The following is a 15,419-nucleotide window of genomic DNA, read 5'->3' on the forward strand; positions in this document are numbered from 1 at the left end:
ACAACCAAACCATCTTAGGTAAACTATTAGTTTCCTTTACTCCAAAATGAATAGGAAATTAGATGGCCCATCCCTTGGATTCAACTTTAATATGAAATCTGACAAAGTTTTTTGTTTTTTTTTTTTTTTTTTTGTGAGCTATTGTGAAGGATTTTCATTAATAAAAAGACTTTACTTGGAGTTCATACAACCGAACTTGGCAGAGTCTACATCATTACAACAAACATGAACATCATAGCCATCCATAACAGATGGAGGCTGCAAAACTGAGAGACGAAAACCAAGCCACCAAGAGATCCATTCGATGTCATACAACATAAACCAACACTAAGCATGCTATAAGATTGCAATAGTAGCTACACACAAAATACCATGATTTCCAGCACCGTGATGCCAAAAATGAATAAAGATCAACATGTACACTGCGCCAATCCTGCAGAAATAGGTCCTTTGCCATCCCACAAATGAACCAAGACTAATAGTTACACTATGTTGTCCTTGCAAAACAAGAGCTTCTGTGTGACACAATATACCATCTATCTGATCGTTCCAAACAAGAACCATTGGCTACCACAAGATACCATGAACCAAGGAACTAAACTGGGGGACTGGTGGAGACCAAAAGAAACGAGCCCAAGTTGAAGAGGTTTGAACAGGGGGTTGGGTTATGCCTAGGGCCATCCAATGCAACAAAGAGTGTGTCATCGTACCCAGGTACTAGCCAGAGTCCATGAGGGAAAAACACTAGGATCCAAAACAAATGTAGACCCAAAAAAAAATCTCCTTAGTTTTTCCATGTATCACCACAAAGAAGACCGCAAAAAGCAGTATAAGTCTAAAATCTTTGAAGCTCAAGAACATCAAAACTGTAAGCTGAGACCCTTTTCAATAAGAGGAAATAATTGTGAAGTCATGAGTATTATCAAGTGGACCCAAAGGATTTGCAGGAGGATCAATGAGACCTCCAGAGTCTGAGTCCGATGACAAAATATAATTTTCCACACGGTGTAAATGTGAATCAATGTCATCCGAGAAAAAAACATATATTCCTGGGCAGGCGTTTTGCATTCTCTTGACCAACAAAAAGCTTCTAGTTATCAACTTTCTGATATCCTAATATTATACGAAGGAGGGTATCCATTAACTAATGAACAAAGAGAGAACACAAAAAGTGTAGTCTCTGTTTCTTGAAATTACCTAGGTCAGGGAACCAATGGAGACCATCACCTCCCACTTCTGGATCAGAAAAGTAGGGACGGTCTCCAAACTCTTTCGATTCCAACTCTCTAATTTTTCGATGAACTTTCAGAGGAACAAAATCAAAGTAGGAAGCAACCGATTCCCATGCAAACAATCGATAGAGATAAACCCTAGAAAAACTAGGTCCACCACGACAAAAAGCCATGCATTGGCATGGAGGCATGGTGACTTGAAAAACAAAATAGGGACAAGAAGCACAAAAAAACCACAGTCGACAGGACCCACAATAAAACTGATCCAGGGGGATATTGGTGGCCACCCGCCTATTCCACTTGGACCCCCACCATTGTTTCTTTCAATTTTTTAGTTTCCTTATTTATAGCACAATATACTATTTTTGGCAGTTTTTCGGGTCCTGAACTTCCAGAGCCATTTTGAGGCCCTAAACGACGTTTTCTTGGGAAAACTGGGTCCGACATTGGACATTGATCAATGTTGGTCATTCAAAATTTGTAGTCCTCAGATAGATCTTTCTAACAAGGTATTGTGCGTGTCAAACGAAGATCGTACGCCAAAGTTACGACCTCGGGAAGTTGATGTACCAATTTACCCAAACGAGGCCCATAGTTTGGCGCTTCATCTCTTAGGGTTAGGTTTTTGGATGTTTAGGGTTTTCCATTGTTTCTAAATAACAAATAGGCCTTTGAGCTTCATTGTAACATAGTTTAGAGGCATTTAGCCACCACATCTCTTCTTAGAGATAAGCTACCATCGCCCAAGCTAGTCTTATTTCCATTATGTTTGTAAGCATATTTCAGTATTTGATATTAATGAAATGAAGTGTTATTTCTACTGCATCTTTATATTTATGGTTATATCTGTAATTTGTTGCATTCCTATTTAAATCTGGATCAAAAACTTACCATAGACCTATGAGGACCTGAATCGAGCACAATGTAATCATCCCCCAAACACCACACCCTGGGCTCAAATAGAAATAGGGATAGAGAATTGTAACAACAAAAAGGTAGATACCTTTGAAAACTCCCCACACCAGACATTGCAGTGAGACACTTTAGACAAACACTAGTTTTTGAAGCACCCCTAGAATGTGATACCAACATAGCCTTAGATAAAACAATAGTAATAGGAAAAAGATAAGGAACAACCCCAAGTAACAATGCCTTAGTTCATCAAAGGAGTGAATGGAAAAAACTTAGAGCAAAGACGAAACAAAAATGCCCAAATTTTACATGGCATTATTAGATGGAAAGGACAAAACCACACACTAAAACCAAAATGAGAAATTCCTAGGATACCAACAGCCATTAACCAATTGATTCGGATTTAAACATGAATGCAACAAATTATAGATATAACCATAAATACAAAGATGCAGTAGAAATAACACTTCATTTCATTAATATCAAATAATGAAATATGCTTACAAACATAATGGAAATAAGACTAGCTCGGGCGATGGTCGCTTATCTCTTAGAAGAGATGTGGCGGCTACATGCCTCTGAACTGTGTTAAAATGAGGCTCCAAGGCCTATTTATTATTGAGAAACAATGAAAAACCATAAAATTAAAAAAACCTAACCCTAGGAGATGAAGCGCCAGACTATGGGCCCCGTTTGGGTAAATTGGTACATCAACTTCCCGAGGTCGTAACTTTGGCATACGATCTCATTTGATCCTCTTTTTTCAGGTGTTCTTGATCTATGTGTCCATGATCTGATCAATTGTGGCTTGTTCCATGCAATCTGGATTTAACTTTGTAGGCGTGAGCTGTTCTGCAATGTTTGTTGTGTCTAGCAATGGTGGGAAGTATGGTTGAAGGCGGTCCACATTGAACACTGGGTGCAGTCCAAGGAATGGGGGAATGCTGAGATCAAATGCATTGTCTCCCACAACCTTAGTAATTGTGTAAGGACCATATCAAAGTGCTCTGACTTTCTGATAGGCTCCGATAAGGCGTTCCTTTTGCAAATGCAACCAGACTTTGTTGCCCACCTGAAACTTGTGTGGCACCCGATGTTGATCATGTCGTTGCTTGTACTTTGCATTTGATTTCTCCAAAATGTCATGGACTTGCTAGAGGATATGTTGGATGTGCTCAATGAAGTTGTTTTCCTTATCGATTTTGGACTAGACATGAGCTAATCTGCCGGAGTAGCTGCAAATGGCATGGCCACATCAATGGGACATAGTGGCTGGAATCCCAAGCCCACCTGAAAAGGGCTATGGCCAGTTGAGCTGTGAAGAGCCCGATTATAGCTGTGTTGGACATAGGGGAGGCTCTCATCTCATGCGCGTGGATGCTTTGAGTTGTACATGCGCATAATGTGTACGATCATCCTGTTGACGACCTCTATCTGGCCATCAGTTTGAGGATGGAAAGCTGTGGACTTAGTGAGCTTGGTGTCTAGCATCGACCAGAGACTGGACCAAAATGTATTGAGGAACTTTCTATCCCGATTTGAGATGATAGACTGTGGGATATCAAAGTGTACCCACACTCGTTCAAAGAAGAGTTTAGTAGTGGCTTCTGCTGTGATATTCTTCTTGCAGGCCGCCATAATGGCAATCTTCAAGAATCTGTCGAAGATTACAAAAACACAGTTGTTGCCATCCTTAGTAGAAGGAAGGCCCAACATGTAACCATGGAGATGGATTCCCAAGGTCAACTAGGGGTAGGCAGCGGAGTATAGAAGCCTTGCTTCTTGATGGTCGGTTTGGCAATGGTGCAGGCAGTGCAGGATCTGATGTACTTCCCGACATATTGTCAAATATTCGGCCAATAGAAATACCTCTATAGTACTGCCACCATTTTCTCGACCCTGAAATGTCCAGCGACCCGATTGTAGTGTGTTTCTCAAATCATTTTGGCACATTCGCTTGAAGGAACACAAAGGTGTCCCAGGTGGCATAATAGGGCATCTTGGAGGTGAAAATCTAGAACTTGCTGACCCTCCAAGAACGTCTGGTATGTGTGGCCAAATTCTGGGTCGCTTTTGTAGAGAATGTTGAAAATAGAAACAAGAAATGCTAAAAATAGAAGTGCTAAAAATGGCATTGCTATAAATAGCATTTCGGGATACATTCCAATTTTAGTTAGTCCCTGAACTAAAATTGAGAATTAAAATTCGAATTTGATCTTAGTAGCTGTTTGAAAAATAATTAATTAATTCATCTTGAGTTAATTAGTTGAAGAAAATCAAACATGAAGTCTATGTGAAGACATGCAACATTTTCCCCTTTGATTGAGGAAGTTATCACTTGATTAAGGTTATTAGGATGAGTTGTAATTTGAGTTGTAATTAGTTAGCTCAGTTAACTGAGTTAAGTCCAGTTAGATTAGTTTCAACAGTTTGTTGAACTAATTGTGAGTTCAGTTAGTTAATGCATGCATGTATGTAACTACTGCACTTCAGATAATTGAATATTCTCTCATAAATAACACATGCATGCCAGTTCAGTCAGAGACCCAGTTGAGATCAGATGATGGGACATTGTACTATCAGTTGCAGGAATATTCCATTGAGGATATCTCTTGCATGCAGAAGGAATTCCTTGGAGATTGCATAGTTACTTCTGAGTTTGGTGAGTTTTGTGGGAGGTGAATTCACACAAGTGGCAGCCAGAGGACCCAGGAGAAACTGCACAAGGAAATAGGAGGCTTGGAGGACTGAAGGAAGGCATATGTTGTGTCTATTTAGTCTATGAGCAACATTGAGGGATTGTACTGAGAGCTGGATAGCTTGTGAGCTAAAGCTTTGTGTAATCCGGACATATTTCCACTTGTATGATAATACAAAGATCAGGGTTTTTAGCTGAGGCTTTCCCTAGATTATTCTTCTGTGTTCATGTGTGATTGATTTCTCATTCTCTGTTATATGTGTTCTATCTGATCTTGCTCAAAATCGATTAAGCTTCCACAAGTTTGTTTGTAGAAGTAGATCAAGTATTTTGCATTATCAGGTGATCTACAGTGGGAATTCTACATGGTATTGGAGCAAAGGTGATCAAAGCAAAGAACAATATACAAAGAAGGAAGAAGTTCAAAGTTTGAAGTTCCTGATTATAGAATTCGAATTCTTATCACATCTCAAATTTCACCAATGGTGTTCAACGGTTTGAGACTCGAGTATGCCCTTGATGGCAGCTCGAATTATATAGCCTGGAGGAGGATGGAAGCGTATTATGGACAATGGTTTGAAGGACTTCATTGATCGAGAAGTCCCTAAGCCAGTAGCTGCTAATGCTGAAGAATTGGCGGAATGGAAGAAATGTGTGGCTAGAGTAAGGAGAATCCTTCTGGAGGGAGTTCGAGACCACATAGTCTCGAGTCTCCATGGGAAGGAGACACCATTTTCAATGTGGAAAACAATGAAGGATCTATATTAGAACAACAATGATCAGAGGAAGTTGGCGCTGAAAGACAAGCTTCGGAAAATCAAGTGTGAAAAGGGCGACATGATCTCTACATATCTGAACAAGCTCACCCCCTACAGGGATGAGCTTGGAAGTGTAGGGATCACGAAAACCGATGATGACATGGTGAGTCTTGCTCTCCTCGATCTTCCTAAGAGCTGGCATAGCTACTAAGACTCGGTAAATGGAAGAGAGAAACTGTCAGATTAGGAACGACTTTGGTTGGATCTGATGTAGGAGGAGATAAGGAGAAGCATTAGAGATGGATCTTCATCAAAACAAGATGATGAAGAAAATCTAGCTTTAGCGAGTAAGGCGAGGAAAGGGAAAGGGAAGGCGTCCCATTCCAAATCCAGTTCTTCCCATGGTGGGAAGAAGATTGACAAATCAAAAGTGAGATGCTTTCATTGTCATGAGGTGGGCCATTATGCTATGAATTGTCCACAGAAGAAATCCAAGAAGGGATCCTCGAAGGGATCAGATGGTGAGGCACTGGCCTCACAATTCGAATTGAATTTCACCCTCATCGTATGTGTGGTTTCATTGATGGTGGGGTGTGTTTGGTACCTAGACAGTGGAGCTTCATTCCATATAATTTGCGACAAGAATATTTTCAGTACCTTGGAGGAGAAGGATCTCCAGATGCAGATCGAGATGGGTGATGATGGAAAGTACCGTGTTTCAGGTGAAGGTACGGTTGTGTTTCAGAGGGAGCATGGAGCTCCTCTCACCCTGACTGATGTAAAGTATGTGCTAAGTCTGAAGAAGAATCTTGTGTTTGTCGCTACGCTGGAAGACAAAGGCTATGGTGTAGTCTTTAGTAAAGGAAAGGCATTCTTGAAGCATATCGACAATGGACAGACCAAGAGGATTGGGATTCGAGTAAAGAATCTCTACAAGCTGGAGGTAGACCACTGTGCTACATTGAGTTACAAAGCAGATTTGGCGCAGAGCCAAGATGTTGGTGAACTATGGCATAGAAGATTGGGCCACTTGCACCATGGGGCCTTGAAGATCATGCAACAGATTCTACCGGACTTCCCAAGGGAAAACTGAAGAAAATTGATACATGCAAAGGTTGTACCTTGGGTAAGTATGCAAAATCTTCCTTTCAAGATCGAGACAATAGAGTTGGAGAAATCCTGGAGAGAGTTCATACAGATGTGTGTGGACCATTCTCTACAGCCTCCATCGCTAAACAAAGGTACTATGTTATTTTTATTGATGATTTTTCTCGCAGATGTTGGATCTACTTTATGTAGAAGAAGGATCAAACCTTCTCAACATTTTGTGAGTTTAAAGGCTTGGCAGAGAAAGAATCTGGAAAGAAAATAAGGGCCTTGCGTAGCGACAACAGTGGAGAGTATGTCTCCTAACAGTTTAAGGACTTATGCACAACAAAAGGAATTAAATGAGAGTTGACGACACCCCATAACCCACAGTAGAATGGGGTGGCTGAAAGGAAGAACAGATCAATTGTGGGAGCAGCTTGAGCGATGTTGCATGAACAAAGCTGATCAGGGGCTCATGTCCCAAGTGTCGAAAAATTCTCAAAATGAAAGTGCTCAGAACTGGTTCAAACCTAAACGATCGGATAGTTCTCGACCTCCTGATTTCGGTGCCACAAACGGTTCAAAAAATGGTCTCTGTATGCAGAAGTTATGTCAATTTGAAAATCGCCCAATAACCTTCAATTTTGAATTAAAAAAAAATAAAAATAAAATTTAGAATAGAATATTCCAAAGAATATTCCAGGGAATATTCTTCAAAATATTCCCAAAATATTCTTGGAATATTCTATTTGGACAACCAATAAGAGAGTGCCACGTGGCAAGCCCAGAGGCCGCCATGTGGCCCCAAGGTGGCAACGAATTGGCATTTAAAATTTTTAGTGGTGGATCGGTGGGTCGAACCCACGACCTACCAGTCACAACTGCAGTGGCTTACCGTTTGGTCAAATGGGCGGGATTTGAAATGAAATGAGAAAAAGTTATATTTAATGTTGGTTCTGTGTATGGGCGGGCCCAAAAGGGGGCTAGCCCCCTCTCCGCATAAGACCTCAACCCCGAAACCAGGCGTCAGACCTCTGACAGTTAAGGCTGACGGTCCAGTTCCGGTCACATGTGGCAGTGGAGGAAACGATTAACTAGCTATTAAACCAACAGTCAGCACGCACACCGATGCCGCAAACCACGCCCCCAAATCCCGGTCACATGCGGAAATTTTACTAATAGTTAGCTCTGATGGTCACGGTTTAAATGGCCGTCGGTTTTGCGGTGGCGCCAATTTTGGCAGTCCTGCCAACTTTGGCAGAGCTAACTGGGCCATAAGTAAAGTTAGCTGGAGTCAATTCAGGGCCAACTGGCAGTTGGAGTAAATGAGCCATAACTTTGGCTAGGAAAGGCCTTTTGAGACAATTTTTTTTTTTTTTTTTTTGGATTTTGACTAATCAGATGATTCCAGAGCCATTGGGACATGTTAGAGAGCAATCAGAGGTCGTTTGCAGGTGATTTTGCTCCGTGGAAGTTCTAGGAGCCACCAGGGCCTAGCATTGTGAGAGCTGTATTGGGTTGCAGGTACCCATTGGATGAGAACCAGTAGTCATTCCTGACTGATTTGAGCGTTCTGAATCCATTTTTACAGTCCATTTCACCTGTTAAGGCTTGTATTCCAATGTACAATCATTTTGAGCTTTTAATCAAATCAAGGACATGCCCATTTGGGAGCCTTAGACCTAGCAGATGTAGCCCAGGAGGGGTGAACTGCTTCATCATATGTTGTTGTATCTGTGGTTGAGTTTTCTTTCAGAACAAATTTGTTTTAGTATGTTAAACAAAAAGATGAATTAATCCTATTACACATAAAAGGGTTAAAAACTGCATCAAAACTCATTTGTTTTTAATTGAAAGACCTGTACATCATTTGCACAAGTGTATTTACTGAATTGAATACCTTGCTAAGCATTTTCAAGTAGTTTCATATTCAGATCAAGTTGGTATCAGAGACGAGTTGTTGTTTCTCTGTATAAAAAGCAGTCAAATAAACTATAGACAGAGCCTGAAACGAGCCAGGAAGCCTTCGAAATGCTTTTGTTATACAATTGCAAAGTAGATAAACGCTCTTTCAGTCAATCTCTGGTTTAGTTTATCTTTTGATTGTTTTTTTTCAAAGATATTTTGACTGTCTTGCAAGTTTTGATGCTTACCAAGCTGAAACTTTAGAGAGGGGAAGGACAGTTGACTAGAGAACGAGAGAATCCTCAGTCAAGGAGGGCCAAGGTGCCATTATCTCCACCTTCTGAATCACCCTCAAGAGCTTCAACAGAAGCTGTAAGTTTGTCTCGAAGGGAAGAAGAATTCCCTGAAGAAACAGATCCAAGAGAAGAAGAAAGAGTCTTCAGAAAAGCTTTCTTGGACTTGACTGAAATGGTGAGGACATTGTACCAGGAAAGAAATGATACACTGGCTGGAGAAGGGTCTAAACATCTGAAGGAAGGAGAGGACTCTTCAGGAGGTAAGAAGGATGATGATCATTCAAAGAAAGGACATGGAGGAAATGGTGATCCACCACCCCCATTGTCACCTTCTTCCTCTACATCCTCATCTTCTTCTTCTTTAGTTCATAGGCATAAATCCTCTGCAAAAATTCCATTTTTGAAGCTTGATGTTAAATTCAAATTACCTATGTTTAATGGTGAAGTGAATGCAAAAACTTGACAACTGGATCAGACAGTTGGAAGTTTATTTGAGGATCCAGAACATGCAAGATGATGCCACAAAGATTCAGTTGGCTTCTTTGAGAATGGATGGAGCAGCATTGGTTTGGTGGGAGGCCAAGACCAAAGAGGAAATCAAGAAATTTGGTAAGGTTACCTTAACATGGGATGAATTTCTTTTAGCCATTAAGAAGCAATTTTATCCTCTTGCTCACATGTCGAAAGCCGTCATGAACTGGAAAATTTTTAGACAACTTAAGGGTCAAAATGTACAAGACTACACCCAGGAATTCAGGAGAAGAGCACTCTTGTTAGGGGTAGATTTATAGACCCAAGAAACATTGTTGAAATACATAGGTGGCTTGCATAGCTACCTTAGACATACTATCCTGATGTTCAATCCTACTAGCCTGGACGAGGTTTGTGTTCAAGCTACCCATTTAGAGGCTAGGGGAAAAAACACATTTGAAGAGGGTAGAAACAAGCCCTTCAAAGGGAAAAACAAAGAGAAAACCTCCAAAGGAAAAGGCAAAAAGAATGCATCTATCAAACAGGAGAGTGAGAAAGTGATTTGTAAACACTGTTCTAAAGCAGGCCATGAAGAGAAAAATTGTTGGAAGCTGCATCCTGAAAAAAGAAACCAATTTAACAAACCCAAATGGAAACAGAAAACTACAACTACTACATCTACACCACAAGATTTAGGGGACGATTCAGGTGATGAAACCAAAATTGCAACCATGGGTTTGAAAAACTTGAAGGGAAAAGAAATTGAAACTCAAGCCAGCACTAGTACCTCAAACTGTCATGTACAATCTCCTAATGAGGAAGAAAGAATTGAACTGTTTCATGTGAGGGTAGTTTCGAAACATACTAAGACTGACACACTTTTTGGTAGTGGGTCACAAGCAAATCTTATATGAGAAGACTTGGTCAAGCAACTCAAACTTGATACCATACCACATCCAAAGCCTTATCCACTTGGATGGATTTGTAAGGATGCAAATTTACAAGTTTCAAGAAAGTGCATATTGCGCTTTGCAATTATTGCACACTTTATTGACACAGTCAAGCTTGATGTAGTACCGCTTGATATTTCAGGTATTGTTTTGGGAACTCCTTACTTGTTTGACAGGAAAGTGATCTTCCATCGCCATGAAAACAAATATCATCTTTTCAAAGATGGCAAGGAGTTCATTGTTAGGGCTCTTCGCAAGAAGACAAATGTAGCGATGGTGAATGCAGGATAGGTAAAAAGGATAGTCAATTCAAGTAAGAATTTTGTTCTTCTTATGATCAAGCCTAAGGTTGATGTGAATCATGAATCATTTGACAATTGTGATCCCAAACTTAAATCAAATTTATATGATGTAGTTGATGCACATCATGAGATGTTTCAGGAACCAATAGGTTTGCCTCCTAAAAGGGAGATTCAACATGAAATCCATTTGCATCCAGATTATCCTCTTCCAAACATAGGCATGTATCGCATGTCTATCATGGAGAATGCTGAAATCAAAAAGAAAATCAAGGACTTATTGGACAAGGGTTTCATAAGGCCAAGTACTTCTCCATGTGGGTCACCGATTGTATTGATTCCAAAGAAAGATGGCACTTGGTGCATGTGTGTTGATTTCAGGGCTTTGAACAAGATAACGGTAAAGAATAGTTATCCACTCCCAAGGATAGATGATTTGCTAGATCAGCTGAAAGATGCTTGATATTTCACTAGTTAGACTTGTGCAGTGGATATCATCAAGTAAGAATTGAAGAAAGTGACATTTGGAAGATAGCCTTTAAAACCAAACAAGGACTCTTTGAGTGGCTTGTGATGCCACTTGGTTTATGCAATGCACGTGCAACTTTCATGCGGGTAATGGATGATGTCTTGCATCCTTTTCTTGATGATTTCGTTATTGTCTACTTAGATGACATCTTAATTTTCAGCAAGTCTAGAGAAGATCATGTCATGCATGTTAGGAAAGTACTTGATGTTTTGAAGAAGAATCAATTATTTATTAAAATGTCAAAGTGTGAATTTGGAAAGACTTCTTTGGTTTATTTGGGACACATAGTAGGAGGAGGTGCTTTGAGAATTGATCCTGCTAAGATTGAGGCTATTGTGAATTGGCCTACTCCCAAATCCATTACAGAGGTAAGAAGTTTTTTGGGTGCAGCTCAATATTGGAGGAAGTTCATCTCTAACTTCTCTTCTATAGCAACTCCTATGCATGCAGTGACAAGTGTGAAGTGTGCTTTCCAATGCGGAGGCAAGCAGTAGAAAGCTTTTGAATCTTTGAAAGAGAAGATTAGTTTAGCTTCGGTCCTTGCATTACTGGACTTGATACAACCATTTGAGATTCAAACCGATGCTAGTGATTATGCCATGGGTGTAGTTCTTCTACAACATGGTAAGCCTATTGCATTTCATTCTGAGACTTTTAATGGTGTTGTTGTAAATTATCCTACATATGATAAGGAGTTGTATGCGTTGGTACAAAGCGTCAAAAAGTGGAAACACTATTTGATGGGCAAAGAAACAATGATACATACCGACCATCAGCCCTTACAGTACTTGCAATCACAAAGCAAGTTACAACAGTCACGACACTTCAGATGGATGGGCTTCTTGCAACAGTTTCACTTGGTAATAAGGTACAAGAAAGGTGTTTTCAATAAAGTTGCTGATATGCTTTCAAGGCCTATTATTGGTGCTGTTACTTTACTTAAGAATGATTCCATTGTACATGAGAGTTACATAGAATAGTATGCATCTGATGATGATTTTAAAGATGTGTATGCTAACTTGAGTAAAGGGAATCATGTTGAGGAGAATGATTATCACTTGCATAACAATTTGCTGTTTCATTTGGGCAAGTTGTGTATACCACAGGGGGAGAGAATAAGTGTCATAAGAGAAGCTCATTCTTCTCTTATTGTTGGACATTTCGGTGTAAGCAAAACAGTTGCACATCTATAGAGGTATTGTTATTGGCCTCACATGGTAGATTCTGTTTCAAGGTTCATTAGAGGATGTTCATTATGTGCTACAAGCAAGCCTAGTAATAGGAAGCTTGGATTATATACACCATTGCTGGTACCTTCTAGACCATGGGAGAGTGTTTCTATGGATTTTGTAGGAGGTTTACCAAAGTCTAGAAAGCAACATGATTATCTTTTTGTAGTAGTTGATCATTTCAAAAAAATGTGTATACTTATGCCATGTAAGAAAACTATAACTGCTGAACAAACTGTTGAATTATTTTTTCAACATGTATGGGTTCATTATGGCTTGCCTACTTCCATTGTTAGTGACAGGGATTCTAGATTTGTTGGAAATTTTTGGTCCAATCTATGGAAGATGATGGACACCAAGTTGAAGAAGAGTACTGCTTTCCATTCGCAAATAGATGGCCAAACAGAAGTAGTGAACAGAACCATTGTGCACCTCTTGAGAGTTTATTGGAGCAAGCATCCCAAGCTTTGGGATGAACATTTGCACTACATACAACATGCTTACAACCGTGCCAAGCACTCTTCCACAAACACCTCACCATTTGAAGCTTGTTTTGGTTACTTGCCAAAGTCACCTCTTGATTTCATTCTTGAAAAGGATGTCACCATTGAGGGACATAGTGGCATTGACAAAGCTCATCTGTTCATTGAAAGAATTCAGCTAATACATCAGCAAATTCAAGAACAGCTTGAAAATAGTCAAGGCAAGTACAAGGAGAGACATGACAAGCATAGAGTCGATCACAAGTTTCAAGAAGGGGATGAGGTATGGCTGTACATTAGTAAGGAAAGAATGCAAGGAGAAGGTAAAAAGCTGAAGCCTATTCATTTCATTCAAAATCCTAAAACAAGTTGGAAATAATGCTTTTCAACTAGATTTGCCTTCATATATGCAAATGTATTCAGTTGTCAATGTGGAGAATTTACATTTGGATGAACCTCCTTTGATTACTGATCATGAAAGTGATATTCAGTTGCCATCTATAGATGATTTCTCGCCAGAATTTTTGGATGAGCTGAAAGAAGATGCTATCCTTGACAGAAGGACATGCACTTCAAGGAGGGGAAATGTTGATTATGTTCGGGTTGGTCTCAAAGGCAGCAAACCGAACAAGGCAAAGTGGATGGAGGTGGATAGAGTGAGGGAGCTGTACCCTCACCTTTTTAACAGGTAATTGAAGGCTTTTGGGGTCCAAAAGCTTCCCAATGGGGAGGTGTGATCAGGGGCTCATGTCCCAAGTGTCGAAAAATGTTCAAAAATGAAAGTGCTCAAAATTGGTTCAAACCTAAGCGACCGAATAGTTCTCGACCTCCTGATTCTGACGCCGTGAACGATTCGAAAATTGGTCTCCGTATGCAGAAGTTATGTCAATTTGAAAATCGCCCAATAACCTTCAATTTTGAATTTAGAAAAAGAAAAATTTTAAATAGAATATTCCAGAGAATATTCTTCAAAATATTCCCAGAATATTTTGTTTGGGCATCCAATAAGAGGGTGCCACATGGCAAGCTTGGAGGCTGCCACATGGCCCCAAGGTGGCAACGAATTGGCATTTAAAATTTTTGTTGGTGGATCAATGGGTCGAACCCACGACCTACTAGTCACAACTGCAGTGGCTTACCGTTCGGCCAAACGGGCGGGATTTGAAATGAAACGAGACAAAGTTATATTTAATGTTGGTTCTATGTATGGGAGGGCCCAAAAGGGGGCCAGCCTCCTCTCCGCATAAGACCTCAGCCCCGAAACCAGGCGCCATACCTCTGACAGTTAAGGCCGACGGTCCAGTTCTGGTCACATGCGGCGGCGGAGGAAACGGTTGATTGGCCGTTAAACCAACATTCAGCACACACTCCAATGTCGCAAGCCACGCCCCCAAAATCTCTGTCACATGTGGAAGTTTTACTAACAGTTAGCTCCGGCAGTCACGGCCTAAATGGAGGTTGGTTTGGTGGTGGCGCCAATTTTGGCGGTCCCGCCAACTTTGGTGGACCTAATTGGGCCATAACTAAAGTTAACTGGAGTCAATTCAGGGCCAACTGGCAGTTGGAGTAAATGAGCCATAACTTTGGCTAGGAAAGGCCTTTTGAGATGATTTTTTTTTTTTTTTTTTGATTTTGACTAATTAGATGATTCTTGAGCCATTGGGATAGGTTAGAGAGCAATCAGAGGTTGTTTGCATGTGATTTTGCTTTGTGGAAGTTCTAGGAGCCACCAGGGCCCAACATTGTGAGAGCTGTCTTGGGTTGCAGGTACCCATTGGATGAGAACCAGTAGTCATTCCTGACTGATTTGAGCATTTTGGATCCATTTTTATAGTCCATTTCGTCTATTAAGGCTTGTATTCCACTGTACAATCATTTTGAGCTTTTAATCAAATCAAGGACATGCCCATTTGGGAGCCTTGGACCCAGCAGACGTAGCCCAGGAGGAGTGAACTACTTCATTATATGCTGTTGTATCTGTGGTTGAGTTTTCTTTCAGAACAAATTTGTTTTAGTATGTTAAATAGAAAGATGAATTAATCCTATTACACATAAAAGGGTTAAAAACTGCATCAAAACTCACTTGTTTTTAACTGCAAGACATGTACATCATTTTCACAAGTATATTTACTGAATTGAATACCTTGCTAAGCATTTTCAAGTAGTTTCATATTCAGATCAAAAGCCTACCACTTCATTTGTGGGTTGTGGCATGCAATATAGCAGTATACTTGCAGAATAGAAGGCCGCCTCGTATACTGGGAATGAAGACACCATTGGAGACTTTTTCTTGGAAGATACTAGATGTGAGTCACTTCAGGATCTTTGGATCATCGGTTTATTTCCATGTGACCAAAGATGCCCGGAAGAAGCTAGATCCAACATCTGAGTTAGGGATACTTGTGGGGTACATTGATACACCCCACAACTATCAGGTGTTCTTGCCTACCAATCAGAGGACAGTGGTATGCAGAGATTTGAAGTTCGATGAGTAGAAAGCCATGTGAGTATCACTTGAGAGGGAGCTCAAGTTGCATGCAGAGGAGGAACTTTTAGTTCCTAAAGAGGA

Source organism: Pinus tabuliformis, chromosome X (assembly GCF_031772625.1).
Source record: "Pinus tabuliformis cultivar Carrire ecotype Pingquan chromosome X, CPIR1, whole genome shotgun sequence".
In the NCBI taxonomy this organism is placed as follows: domain Eukaryota; kingdom Viridiplantae; phylum Streptophyta; class Pinopsida; order Pinales; family Pinaceae; genus Pinus; species Pinus tabuliformis.